Raw genomic sequence first — 15,168 nt, 5'->3', positions numbered from 1 at the left:
ACAGTTTATCTGCCCTGTCTTTTCCTGTTAATATATTGAAGACTTTGATCAGATCACCCCTTAACCTTCTAAATTCTAGAGAAAACAGGCCTAATTTGTATAATCTCTGCTCATAACTTAACCCTTGAATTCCAGGTATCATTCTTGTAAACCTACATTGTACACCTTCCTAGGCCAATATATCCTTCCTAAGGTGCTCAGTTCTGCTCACCGTACACCAGTGGCTGAAATCAGATGAGGAGGATGCCATCGGAGTGGGTTAGCAAGTTAATGGGGTGTTTTGGTTAAGAAATGGCAAGAAAATTTGCTAAAACTTTGCAAATTGCACCTAATTGGGAAAATGTAAGATTCAGTCCACAGAGAAATTCTCATCTATTTGACAAACACAGTGATTCTCAAGGAATTTACTCACAAAAGCAATCTTGAGTTCCGCATGGTAAATTGCATGTTACTGTTGTAGAGAACTCCAGCTCATAATACTGTTATTTCTTTCATCACCAAGGAGACAGCATTGTTTCGCTTCCCCGCTGCGCATTCTGAGTAGGGTGATGAGCAATTTAATTGGCTTGTTCTCTGTGGACGAGTTTCAGCATTTTCCACAGAGACCTTTGTCGCTGTATGACCATAATGCTAAACATAGCTGATTCCTGGTGATTGCTTTGCAGGCACAAGAGCCCCTTGTAACCAGTAGTTTCAGAATTGCTTTAAAATCACTCTGGTTTTTAAGATCCCTTCATTCTTTTAACCCAGTAGCACAATGAACTCAGATAATACACAAGAATTCCTGCTTGGAAAAGACAGTATCTTAAGGGTCCACATTTTTAAAGTTGCAATTTACATTAACTTTAAGAATGTTTCAAGGATTACAGAGAAAAACAATCGAGCGCTATTGTTTGATCATTCTATTCTATTACGTTGATTAGAGACTCTTGAGCCAATTTAAATATTAACTCTCAACCCTGGGTAGAATTTCCATGTTGAAAAATTTTGGAAGGAGTCTATAAATTCTGTAGGTGCATTGCCTAACAGGCCACCTTAGTTTTGTCACACTATAACAAGTGAAACCTTGGGCTATCCCTTCACTTATATTTGTTCTACAGTGAAATCCCAGGGCTCCTCTACGACCTCTGCCATTTCACCCTGTGTGGCGAGTTGACATTCTTCAGTCTCTTCCCGGTAATAATTTTCCACTCCCTCCATTGATATATCTGGTTCATTTTTCAGATCCACCCATCAAAAATATTGGAAGGCATTCAGGAGGTTTTGTTGGCCTCTTACTACATGGATAGGGCCCATGCAGTGGTTTTATGGAATCCCAACAGGCAATGTGTATGGTGAACAAAGTGGGAAAGTTCTTGCCTCACTGAGTCCAAGTAAATGAACTTCTAAGGCAACTTTGAATATCAGCCCAGTTGTGGTGCTGAATTGGGCATCAATGATAATCATTTTTTATTCATTCATGGGACAAGGGCATCACTGGCCAGGCCAGCATTTATCGCCCATCCCTAATGATCCAGAGGGCAGTTATGTATCAACCATATTGCAATGGGTCTGGAGTCATATGTAGGCCATGTCAGTGAGAATGACAGTTTCCTTCCCTAAAGGACATTAGGATGGGGTTTTCTGACAATCAACTCCAAATTCCAGATATTTATTGAAGTCAGATTCCACCATCTACCAAGGCAGGATTCGAATCTGGTGCCCCAAACATTATCAGGGTCTCTGATTAACAGGCCAGTAAACAATGCCACTGAGCCATCACCTCCCCTAACATAATCATTTGACAATTTTTTTTAAAATTTTCATATTGTCGAAGATTCTCACTCCTCGTAGTGTCAAACTTTCAAATATTGTAGATGCAGATGTACAAATCATGTATCCGCCTTATTCCTTATTTAGTAAGATGGGATCAGAATACCTGCCCTTCACACTTCAGCAGCTCCTCCTTAAACCATACAATAATGAGAAAAAAGACCTTGCAGTAACATGGTCATGGGAGAAATGTTCTGAATACGTCTTAGATTGGCCATTTAATACTGAAGATGACTCAAATCATTTGCAGCTTTATTGAATGTGAAGGAGATCACCAAGAATCCCTAGATTTTGATGTCTGCTGATGCAGTATAATGCTGTGACAGATTATGTACAAGGAAAATACCACAGTATTGCAGAAACCCTAGCAAGGACAGCCAACTGCTTCCCTGGGGGAAAGAGAATGAAAATTTTGTTGAAGAATTTAAAATCTTCATGGCCTAAATATTTACAATTTTCAAAAATTTGAGAGGCTGATTTGCTCAATGGAGAACATGCCCAAAGTCACACACACTGTCTTGATAGCTGACCACAGTATGTTCCCGGTAACCTTGTCCTATGACTGTACATAGGACAACTTTTGTGACATCAGCATCATCAATAAGCTTTAGATCCACATGAGATGTTCATGACCCCATGAGCTCAGTGTCTGCGCATCCTTGACAGGATTCATCAAGGGCATCTATCTCCAAGTGATGTGCAAGGCACAATAGTTTGGTGGAGATATTGCACCTTCTTTCAAAGACATGATCTTCAACTGTATCGCCTGTACCACTTACAGAGGACGGGCAAGAAACCTTTCTGGGCCTCTTTCTAATCATTCCGTGGAAAAGTCTTGGCATCAAACACTTTCCATTCAAAAGATGATTTTTTCCTCATCCTTATGGAATATGATTCCCAGATAGTAGGAACTGCAGATGCTGAAGAATCTGAGATGACAAGGTGCAGAGCTGGATGAACACAGCAGGCCAAGCAACAGAGGAGCAAGAAGGCTGACGTTTCTGGTCGGAATCCTTCTTTAGAAATGGTGGAGGGGAAGGGGATTCTGAAAAAAATAGGGAGAGTGAGGGAGGCGGATAGAAAATGGATAGAGAGTTGCAGTGGGAGAGAGATCCACTGAGGCCTTTCCTGTCAAGTTGAAGCCCAGAAGCTAAATTGTCTCACTGTTGAAGATATCAAAACCTCCATGAAGAGGACTTATCTTCACACATGGAATTCTGTGCATTATTGTCTCTGGCATTGGATCACAGTTCATCAATGAGTTTTTCCCGTTCTTTTTAGCATCATATGGATATACAAAAGTATAGTCTCAAGAATTCATTACTTATTGATCAATTTGTAGCCTTTAGGAGAGAGATGGAACTTGCAATCATCAGCAATCACTCCTGTTTCAAACTACTACAGACGTGTCAAAAGTGTCAGTTTAAACTCCATAATCATTGTTCCAAATATTATTGTTTACAGACTTCTTTAAGGGAGAATACTACTTCATTCTTTGCTTTGTTCTTTCAATACTTTGTCTTCTTTGCAAGAATCCATTGTGCCTGATTGATCTGCAGCATATTAAAACTGAAATGAATAGGTTAGACGTAGTTCTTAAATAGATTTAAATCAAATTGGAATGGTGAATTATAGAGCGCACAAGTTACTGCGGATGCTAAACATGATGCCAATCTGTGTTTGAGATGGACTCAAGAAAATACGAATTAGAAGTATCAAAGTATATGTCAATGATTGCTGTGTTACATAATAATGACACAGTCAAATTAATATCTAATATTCAGCTCTCCTTTTCCAATCTTATAATCACGCTGCCTGTCACTACATTTGCTTGAATGTGCAGAATCAGAGAAATTGTGGCAGATCCATTGTATTTTTAAAAGGAGTGAACAAACATTTGAAACTGAGATGCTGCTTGGCCTGCTGTGTTCATCCAGCCTCACATTTTATTATCTTACATTTGAAACACTGTTATGTTAATTTTTATGACTGAGTCTGTTAGCACAAACAGGAAAATGTACCTCAAAGTTATCGTGTCCAGGGATGTGAAGGCACCAAAATGCGAAGGGCGGAACAATTCTAAGAATTGGTCATTTCTTGTTCTGGCCGAAAAGGTATATGACATAATATTTCTACATGAACCCAGTCAGAAAATATTTGAGGTCCCCATTTGTTCTTTGAAGATGGTTTGTCATTGCTGAAATCTGAAGCCATTTGCCATTCCTGGCATTCCATTCCACGAACCATTCACCTAGGCCTAAAGACCAGAGGCTATACAAATCTGTCTGACTGTTCAATCAGACATCATTAAAGAGTCTGGAATGTCTGTGCTCAGTGAACTGAGTTGCACTAATATTTCAGGTAATTATTTTTCGTGATAAACTGTGCCCCACACATTTCTTTGTGGGGAGGTGCGTGGAGAGCTTGGCTACACAGCAAAAAATGCTTTTGCCAATGAATATATGATGAAGGGGCAATGCTAAACTGTACAACCACCTCAAGCCTACTCTATCATTCCAGAATATGCTGATCATCTGCTTATGCATCATTCCCATATCCTTTAATGTTATTACTAGCTAGAAATCTATTGATCTTTGCCTTGAATTTACTAAACTTCATCCGTCCTCTGGGGAAACAGTATTCAAAAGATTCATTGCCCTTTAAACGAAGACATTCCTCTTCATTATAATTTAGATCGCTTGCCCTTTATTCTGGGTTTGTCCCTTTGTTTCTAGACCCTCCAGCAAACATGCAACCTGTCTAGCCCTTTAAGAATTTTGCAAGTTTCTATTAGATCACCTCTCATTCTTCTAAACTGTTCCAGCTCTCGTCTCACAGGAAGCCCTGCCATCCCAGGACTTTCATTGTGTTCTCCACTGTGCTTAAATTTTCCTTTGGTAGTATTACAGCCTGTACTCAGCTGAAGATCCAGACAGGATACCCCAAATTTATTCCTCTTCTTTATCCACCCACCACTTTCGTTTTAACAAGGTTAATTAACAAAGGATCCCTCCCCTTTCACCCAGCTCAAATGAACTTGTGATTTAAAAGGCGTCAATTTAAGCAGGCGTCCAAGAGTTAAACGAAGAGTGAATTTATTTGTTACTAAACATGGTGAAGATATAATAATGTAATAGATATGTAGATTGTAGACACAAACTAAAATCAAGTGGTGAATTGAGAAAAGATCTACCACTCAGTTTCCGAGTTTGTGATGATTGATAGTGAGAGATGGCAGTGGTGTTGTCATTGGTTGGTGAGCAATTGACTTTGAGATGCTTGGCCTGTTTCTTTTCAGTTATGGTTTCAAGCAGAGACAGACACCCTCATCCATTACCAAACGTGTGCCAGGACTGAAACTGGCTTTTATCAGATGTTTTATCCGACCCCACCACCCAAGACATTTTTCCATCCCCACCCCTGTCTGCTTTCCGGAGAGACCACTCTCTCCGTGACTCCCTTGTTCGCTCCACACTGCCCTCCAACCCCACCACACCCGGCACCTTCCCCTGCAACCGCAGGAAATGCTACACTTGTCCCCACACCTCCTCCCTCACCCCCATCCCAGGCCCCAAGAGGACATTCCACATTAAGCAGAGGTTCACCTGCACATCTGCCAATGTGGTATACTGCATCCACTGTACCCGGTGCGGCTTTCTCTACATTTGGGAAACCAAGCGGAGGCTTGGGGACCGCTTTGCAGAACACCTCCGCTCAGTTCGCAACAAACAACTGCACCTCCCAGTCGCAAACCATTTCCACTCCCCCTCCCATTCTCTTGATGACATGTCCATCATGGGCCTCCTGCACTGCCACAATGATGCCACCCGAAGGTTGCAGGAACAGCAACTCATATTCCGCCTGGGAACCCTGCAGCCATATGGTATCAATGTGGACTTCACCAGTTTCAAAATCTCCCCTTCCCCCACTGCATCCCTAAACCAGCCCAGTTCATCCCCTCCCCCCACTGCACCACACAACCAGCCCAGCTCTTCCCCCCCACCCACTGCATCCCAAAACCAGTCCAACCTGTCTCTGCCTCCCTAACCGGTTCTTCCTCTCACCCATCCCTTCCTCCCACCCCCAGCCGCACCCCCAGCTACCTACTAACCTCATCCCACCTCCTTGACCTGTCCGTCTTCCCTGGACTGACCTATCCCCTCCCTACCTCCCCACCTACACCCTCTCCACCTATCTTCTTTGCTCTCCATCTTCGGTCCGCCTCCCCCTCTCTCCCTATTTATTCCAGTTCCCTCCCCCCATCCCCCTCTCTGATGAAGGGTCTAGGCCCGAAACGTCAGCTTTTGTGCTCCTGAGATGCTGCTTGGCCTGCTGTGTTCATCCAGCCTCACATTTTATTATCTTTTATCAGATGTTGTTGTGAAAGGGGAACAAAATATGTCTCTCAAATAGACTCATGTCCTTCCTCCCTTCATGTTTGCTGTCTGAGTTATCTCACAGGAAATTATAGTTCAGTTTGCAGGTCATATTTCCTTTTGAAGCCTTTTGCCTTGAAGCTCTCTTGACATCCTCTTGATGTGACATTTCAGGGTGTCCATCCATGCTGACTGAGGCTTTCCAAACAGACACCGAATTATGTTGGTTAGATGTTATATTCTCAGTCATGTTTTTGGCTGCATGTCGTTATATATTAAGGAAGTGTTTCATTAAAAATTCAATGCATCCATGGATGATACAGGGTGATGATAAATGTTATGGACCAGACCAAACCTCCTCAAAACATATCAAGGAGGAAGCCTAAACATTAAAATTTTTCTTATTTAAAGGCAAATATAAGGTGCTACAGAGATAATAGGAACTGCAGATGCTGGAGAATCTGAGATAACAAGGTGTAGAGCTGGATGAACACACAGGCCAAGCAGCATCATAGGAAGAGGAAGGCTGACATTTCGGACCTGGCCCCTTCATCAGAAATGCTTTACTGACTCCATTCCCACCTTTTTGACTTGTCTGTCTCCTGTCCATCTATATTCTCTCTATCCATCTTCTATCCACCTCACCCTCGGTCCCTATTTATTTCAGACCCCCTTCCCCTACCCATTTCTGATGAAAGGTCCAGACCCGAAGTGCCAGGCTTCCTGCTCCTATGATGCTGCTTGGCCTGCTGTGTTCATCCAGCTCTACATCTTGTTATCTCAGATTCTCCAGCATCTGCAGTTCCTATCATCACTGATACAACTTTAACCCCACAGTGAAGCCTCTTCTAAGGATGCCTGAAGAAGTTACTTCCTCCCTCTGGACAAACCTCGGGGATATCTCTCCCATTGCAACTCTCTCATCCCTGGACTGACCTATATTGTCCCTACCTCCCCACCTACACTCACCTTTACTGACTCCATCCCTGCCACTTTGACCTGTCTATCTCCTCTCCACCTATCTTCTCCTTTATCCATCTTCTATTCACCTCCCCCTCTCTCCCTATTTATTTCAGAAACCCCTTCCCCTCCCCCATTTCTGATGAAGGGTCCAGGCCCGAGGTGCCAGCCTTCCTGCTCCTATGATCCTGCTTGGCCTGCTGTGTTCATCCAGCTCCACACTTTGTTATATAAGGTGCAGCATCCCAGATGTAATTCAGTTGGTCAAATCGCTAAGCTTTACAAACAAAAAAAGAAGAATTGGTATAACTTTAACTCCATCAAAATAGTTAACAAAATAATATATATTTTAACTATTACTCAACAATGATTCCAGTATAGCAACATCCCATAAGCATATCTTTAGCAAAGACAAATTCAACAAAACAGATTTCCCTCACATGCTATCTCTACCAATCCAGGAGAAAGGAAAATTGACAGAATGAACCTCGCAGCAGAAGGAACGATACCTCAAGCCTTTGCAGCAGTAGAGAGGGAGATGCAACGAGCAGCTTCACTCCAAAACCCCAGCTTCAACAACAGAAAGCAAAAACTAAAATCCAGGGTCAGTATGAATCTGACTCCCATCCACTTGTGCTTAAAAAATCCCAAAGCTATCTACTCTGCTTTCCATGGAGCAGACACCTTGTCACCAGGTTTGCAACACTTGTTTCCAATAGAGACCGGAGAGAACAAATCTCTCTTAAGGCACATCTCTTCACATCACTGGTCATGATGATAGTGGAATCAAAACTGCACGCACAACTTCAAATATGATCTTAAGGTTTTTTATATTGGAAACAAGGCATTTTTATACCTGTGCCAGGGTCTTTACCTTAACCTAAACGTGACAGGGCAGGTAGGGGCAAGGACATGCCACCAATTCAAATATTCACCTCATCAATTAATGACTTCTGAAGGTCCTCAACCCAGTGTAGCCCTAATCGTCTGCCTTCCCAGGAGTTGAGAAAAGTGCCTACTCCCTGTCATCCACCCTGCCTGCCACCCCCCCTGCCAGCCACCCTGCCTGCCTGCCACCCAGCCTGCCTGCCTGCCACCCACCCACCCTGCCTGCCACCCCCCAACCAGCCACCCTGCCTGCTTGCCACCCAGCCAGACTGCCATCCACTCAGCCACCCAGCCATACTGCCTGCCTGCCACCCACCAGCCTGCCTGCCACCCACCAGCCTGCCTGCCTACCACCCACCCTGCCTGCCACCCAGCCTGCCTGCCACCTATTCTGCCTGCCTGCACCCACCCAGCCTGCCACCCACCCTGCCTGCCACCCATCCACCTACTCACCCAGCCTGCCATCCACCCACTCATCCAGCATGCCACCCACCCAGCTTGCCTACCTGCCTGCCAGGATGGAAGAAGTTTGCTATTTGCCCCAGTCTCAGGCAGACTCTATTCCAGAAATGATAATTGTGGAAGATAATCACCCGTGTACTATCTCTACAGTGATAATGGGAACTGCAGATGATGGAGAATCCAAGATAACAAAGTGTGGAGCTGGATGAGCACAGCAGGCCAAGCAGCATCTTAGGAGCGCAAAAGCTGACGCTTCAGGCCTAGACCCTTCATCAGAAAACACTATCTAACTCTACAGCTATTTTTCATTTATCTGTGATATAGACCAGCGGGTCCTGGCATTTTATTTCATCCCATTAATTTCTCCAGCAACACTATTTTTACTGATACTGATTTCATTCTGTTCCTTATTCTCGCTAGTCCCTTGAACCTCTAATATTTCTGGAAGGCTTTTTTTAATCTTCCTCCACAGATTTATTTACGGATTTATTCACAAATTTATTCCTTATTTACAGTTATTTTAAAAAAAGAGCTGTTCTCTGAAATACCATCAAAGCTGCAATAGGTTTAAGCTTGAATTGCGGGTATGTTGAAACCTTACTAACTGATACAAGTTAATTGCATTGCCTTGTATATCCATATGTATCCAGGGGAGACAACGACCTATTGACATTATCACTAGACTAATGATCCAGAGACCCAGGTAATGTTCTGGGGACCTTATTTTAAACCCTACAAAGTTAGATTGTGGAATTTGAATTCAATAATTTTTTAAAAATCTGAAATTAGGAATCTAATGGTGACTATGAAGTTTTGGCCAAATGTCAGGAAATTCCCATTTGCTTTAATAATGCCCTGCTGTCTTTATATGGTCTAGGCCATATGTGACTCCAGATCCACAGCAACACGGTTGACCCCGGGCAATTAGGAATGGGCAATGAATGCTGGCCTAGCTAACAATTCTTATGCCCTGTGAATGAACAAAAATAAAGTTGGATATCTGCCTACATTTAACTAATTGTTATCTACCGTATTCTTTTTAATGTCAGAAATTTCTCACCCTCCACCAACATTCCCTGTTCCTTTTTCTAGCTTTCAAGGTAATTGCTTTAAGTTTTAAGTGCACAATAAATTTTGTATAGTTGTTCATCCTCAACACTTGTGAGAGCTGGTCACCTCTAATGATGAAAGGTCATCCACCCAAAATGTTGACCCTGTCTCTCTTTCCACGGATGATGCCTGATCTACTGTGTATTTCAACAATTTTACTTCGATTTCAGATGTTCAAAATTTGCAGTAATTTGCTTTTGTAATGATGATTTAAATCTACTTTACAAAAATCACCAGCTGTTTGATACTATGTTAAGACAGTTCAGTGAGGTTCATTGCTTTTATTGTGTATTGCTGTTTTATTGTCTCAGTTTTAATGCTGTTAATCAGCATGTTTTATCCAATGAATAGCTACACGAGCAGAAGACAGAAGAATTGCTCATTTTCCTCACCTGGCCCATTAATCGGTAAGAATTCTGAAGATGACTTAGGGTAAAAACAAATGACATTGATCATCTGGTAGTGAAGCATAAATCACACTCACTCAAAATTCTACAGGACTGTGGTGCTGACAGAAGAGCGTCGGAAAAAAATAACTCTCCCATGCACAGATGCGTGGCCATTAACCTTAATCTAAACTGCAGGGTTACAGGGATTCGCACATTCTGCAAGCTGGGCTTCTGCAGGGGCATTTGCTTTAACAACCAATCCAATCCAGTCTCATCTAGACTAATTGCCACAGCAGTCTTTGGCTTCCAAACAAAAGATTGTTTTGCCTTAAGATAGAAGATATTCAATAATCTCTAATATCCTTAATCTACATACATCCTGGGACCCTTCAAGAGGGCTATACTAGCTCGTGATTGTTGAGTTTCATTTAAAAAGCATACAGCACAGAATTCCCAGGGTAGCTTAGAAGGAGCCATCCTTGATGTGCTCGTTCATTGAAGATCCACTAATGCACTCACCCCCAGCCTCCACCACACCCCTACCCCCACTGCCACCAGAAAGGAGAATGTTCCAATCTTCATTCCAGATCTCCTCAGAGACTCTGCCTTGGCCCAGACTGGAATCTGGGGCCTCTTGAGTTCAGGCAGGGTGCCCTACAAATGCCTCACTTGCAGCATGTGGATTTCCCAATGGACAGTTTTGTGGCCAAAAAGAAATCGCATAGGCAGCTTGTCCAGGCCTCATTTACATCAAATAATTGTTAGAGTTTAATCTTTTTGGTTTAGGTTCATATTTGTGGGCAAGAGATTACCTATGGTTTCCTTTTCATCCACTTTGATGGAGTTTGCTGTACCAGAACCACACTGATGTGTCTTAAAAATAAGACCTCTCTGGGTAATAATTGTTGGTCTTTCGTTAATGCCCACATCTCTCTTTGTTTATTAAACTAAGCAGAAGGCTTAAGGAATGGCTGCATTTTGTACTATTTTTGTGGAACGCTTAATTCATGTTCCTTTCTGACATACAAAATTAGCTAAGATGGCGCTCTTCAGTAATCATCAGATTTTACAATGTTTTCAAAGTAACCAATCTCTCACATGGTAGAGTTAGAAGTATCAATGGACTTAATTCCTGCTCCCTGGAATATTCACATCCACCCCTTCAAACTTTATCAGTGACATGAATTAAGTGTATCTGCCAAAATAAAATAAATGTATGCTTAAGTAGCCAGAAAAAATTATTGTAATGATCTAATAGGCTTTGGAAACAAATCCACTTATCAACTAATTACAAACTTCATCTCTTTAAATGGAACAACCAAAGAAAAATGTTCACACTGTGATGCACAGTGTGCTTCTGATGGACTGCTATGATTTTGTAACATTCTGCAAGTTGAAGCTCTGGATTGCCTCTAATGTTAAATGTTTACAACATTGCACCTGTGCATAGCTTTTCTGCAGCACTGGTGAAGTGACCAGCTTAACTACAAGTATGAAAGATCTCGTCCATCACATCCGGGCATCAGTGTCAAATCCAGCACGCTGTATAACCAATTAAAGCAGCTCCATCTTATCAATGGGTTGTAAGATATTGAGTCAAGCTTGGTTGAATACAGAAACACTTGGATGTGCGGGAGGTGTATTGTGCAAAGGGTCACACTGAGTGCTGGTAATCTGCCACCCTGGATGTTTTGTATTAAAGGATTTAAAAGGATTAACTTCAGAAGTGATTTGCATAAATTCACAGGGGCAAATCTGCTAAAAGAGTTCTTTTTGATGTATGTCATATGATAGAATTGCTGGTGGTTTGATAATGCATAATTTGTTTTACCTTAAGCACACATTCACTCAGTTTTCATTTATTTTCAAGAAGACAGGTTGGTTCTGGGAAAACTAGATCTTTAACAGAAATGTAAAATAGTGACAAGCTTTAAGTGCCAGACTATTCAGAATTTTAAAAATTTGTTCAACTCGCCATGTGACATTTGTTTTAAAGCAAGTTGAAATTGGGAGAATATTGTGCATCTTTAATTATGTCTAATTTTTTTGCTGCTGTTTCCCATAATGTCAGGAAATAGAATTTGGGGAAGATGTATAATTGAGTAACTGGCACAGTATTCAAGATGTGATACGTGGTGTGGAGGCTTGTAATACTGCCAGATCTGAGGTGAGCTGGGCTATCAGTGCGAGCTGTTAGATATAACACAGTGTGGAGCTGGAGGAGCTCTGCAGGCCAGGCAGCATCAGAGGAGCAGGAAAGCTGACATTTCGGGTCAGGACCCATCTTCAGAAATGGGGGAGGGGGAAGGGGTCTCTGAAATAAATAGAAAGAGGAGGGTTAGGGCTAGAGAAAATAGTTGGGATGGTGATAGGTGAGTGCAGGTAGACAGTGGTGGGGATTGGTCAGTGAGGCAGGATGGGAGGGAGGCTTGGTCATGGGATGAGGCCAGGGGGGTCGGGGGGGGGGGAATTTTGATTCTAGTAAAGTCTACCTTGAGATCATTGGGCTGTAATCTCCTGAGGCAGAAATATGAGGTGCTGCTCCTCCAGTTTCCGGGTGGCGTTGTTGTGACACTGGAGCAGGCCCATGATGGGCATGTTCATCCAGAGAGTGGGAGGAGAGTTAAAATGGTTTGCAACTGGAAGGTGTTGTCACTTTTCGTGAACAGAGCACAGGTACTCTACAAGACAGTCTCCAAGCCTCCACTTGGACTCACCAATGTAGAGGAGGTGACAGAAGTAGCAATGACTTCTGTGCCTTTGAGCAAGAGCAGGGAGGACCTGCACTCCTGGAACTGCAGATGCTGGAGAATCCAAGATAACAAAGTGTGAGGCTGGATGAACACAGCAGGCCAAGCAGCATCTCAGGAGCACAAAAGGTGACGTTTCGGGCCGAGACCCTTCATCAGAGAGGGGGATGGGGTGAGGGTTCTGGAATAAATAGGGAGGGAGGGGGGAGGCAGACCGAAGATGGAGAGAAAACAAGATAGGTAGAGAGGAGAGTATAGGTGAGGAGGTAGGGAGGGGATAGGTCAGTCCAGGGAAGACGGACAGTCAAGGAGGCGGGATGAGGTGGTAGGTAGGAAATGGAGGTGCGGCTTGAGGTGGGAGGAAGGGATGGGTGAGCGGAAGAACAGGTTAGGGAAGCAGAGACAAGCTGGGCTGGTTTTGTGATGCGGTGGGGAGAGGGGAAGAACTGGGCTGGTTTTGGGATGCAGTGGGGGAAGGGGAGATTTTGAAGCTTGTGAAGTCCACATTGATACCACTGGGCTGCAGGGCTCCCAAGCGGAATATAAGTTGCTGTTCCTGCAACCTTCGGGTGGCATCATTGTGGCACTGCAGGAGGCCCATGATGGACATGTTGTCTGAGGAATGGGAGGGGGAGTTGAAATGGTTTGCGACTGGGAGGTGCTGTTGTTTGTTGTGAACCGAGTGGAGGTGTCTGGCAAAGCGGTCCCCAAGCCTCCGCTTGGTTTCCCCAATGTAGAGGAAGCCACACTGGGTGCACTGGATACAATATACCACTTTGACAGATGTGCAGGTGAACATCTGCTTGATATGGAAGGTCATCTTGGAGCCTGGGGCAGGGGTGAGGGAGGAGGTGTGGGGGCAAGTGTAGCACTTCCTGCAGTTGCAGGGGAAGGTGCCGGGTGTGGTGGGGTTGAAGGGGAGTGTGGAGCGGACAAGGAAGTCGCGAAGAGAGTGGTCTCTCCGGAAGGCAGACAAGGGTGGGGATGGAAAAATAGCTTGGGTGGTGGGGTCGGATTGTAGATGGCGGAAGTGTCAGAGGATGATACGTTGTATCCGGAGGTTGGTGGGGTGGTATGTGAGAATGAGGGGGACCCTCTGGGGGCAGTTGTGGCGGGGGCGGGATGTGAGGGATGTGTTGCGGGAAATGCGGGAGACCCGGTCAAGGGTGTATGATGCCACCCGAAGGTTGCAGGAACAGCAACTCATATTCCGCTTGGGAACCCTGCAGCCTAATGGTATCAATGTGGACTTCACCAGCTTCAAAATCTCCCTTTCCCCCATCGCATCCCAAAACCAGCCCATCCCTCAACCTCATCCCACCTCCTTGACCTGTCCGTCTTCCCTGGACTGACCTATCCCCTCCCTACCTCCCCACCTATACTCTCCATTATCACGGAGACGGAATGAGGACCCGTTTCCCACCACAGGAGTGCAAGCGAGATCAGGCCAGCAGCTTTGCAAACAACATGACATGGCATGGGGACAGTAGCTTTAAATAAAGAAGAGCAGGCCTGTACTGGAAGGGCAATGGTTGGAGCACAAATTTAGAGTTAGATCTGCTGTAGGGAGCTCGTAAGGAGTCCCCTGGAGTCAGCGCCATCTTGTATCTTGCGTTATTACCCTGCTGTTATTAGACTGATGAATGGACTCTAACTTTAAGTAACTGATCTTATTAACATTGATCTTCCTTCATGCACCGCCTGTGCAGTATTACCTGTATGTATCAATCCATCCAAGGTATTTTTTTTCATCCTGTGAACTGTATGCCCTTGCTTACTATGATCTGCGTGTACTGCTCACAAATAAATCTTTTCACTGTACTTAGGTACATGTGACAATAAATCAAATCAATCATTGAGAAAAGTTAGTATGCTTCCTGCAAAATGTTGAACTGGCACAAAATGATTGTTCATCACAATCTATACCCATTTTTGCAACTGTTACATTTTAAGCCTCCTATTTTCCTTTTGGTCAATCAAAGAAAATCGGTGATAGGAAATATGGCTTGATATCAATCTCTTAAGGGTTATTTCCCATTCTCATATAAATAATCACTTTTACACATTGAAAGAGATTTTGGCTTCGACTTGATAAAAACCATGAATACATATTTACTGTTTGAAGATTCAATTCTTGCCAGACTGAGGTAAAACAAACTGTTTCAAATGACTTCAAGGTAAATTGAAGGAAGTCCTTGCTTAAATTTCTACTATTGTTGAGCTGCTTTCCCTTGAGTCAAACATGATTGAAGATGAGCACATTAGATGTTTTTGCTGAGGGATATTATAAACATCTAACTGAAGTCTTTAATAATCATTGCTGTGCATATTATTACATATAAAAAGCGAAATCATACGCATTATGCAATTTGGAGTTTATAACGCATGTATATCTTGTCAAGTCCCCACAGGGAGTCTCAT

General features: G+C 43.4%; 1 protein-coding gene across 4 annotated transcripts in view; it reads left to right on the top strand.

Moving 5' to 3' along the window:
- Positions 1-15,168, top strand: part of glis3 (GLIS family zinc finger 3) — a 551,634-nt gene that overhangs the window by 213,323 nt on the left and 323,143 nt on the right. The gene's annotated exons all lie outside the window — the stretch shown is intronic.

The sequence above is a fragment of the Stegostoma tigrinum genome, chromosome 3 (genome assembly GCF_030684315.1).
Source record: "Stegostoma tigrinum isolate sSteTig4 chromosome 3, sSteTig4.hap1, whole genome shotgun sequence".
Classification (NCBI taxonomy): Eukaryota; Metazoa; Chordata; class Chondrichthyes; order Orectolobiformes; family Stegostomatidae; genus Stegostoma; species Stegostoma tigrinum.
The sequence above is the reverse complement of the archived record's forward strand: the minus strand, read 5'-3'. Positions and strand labels throughout refer to the sequence as shown.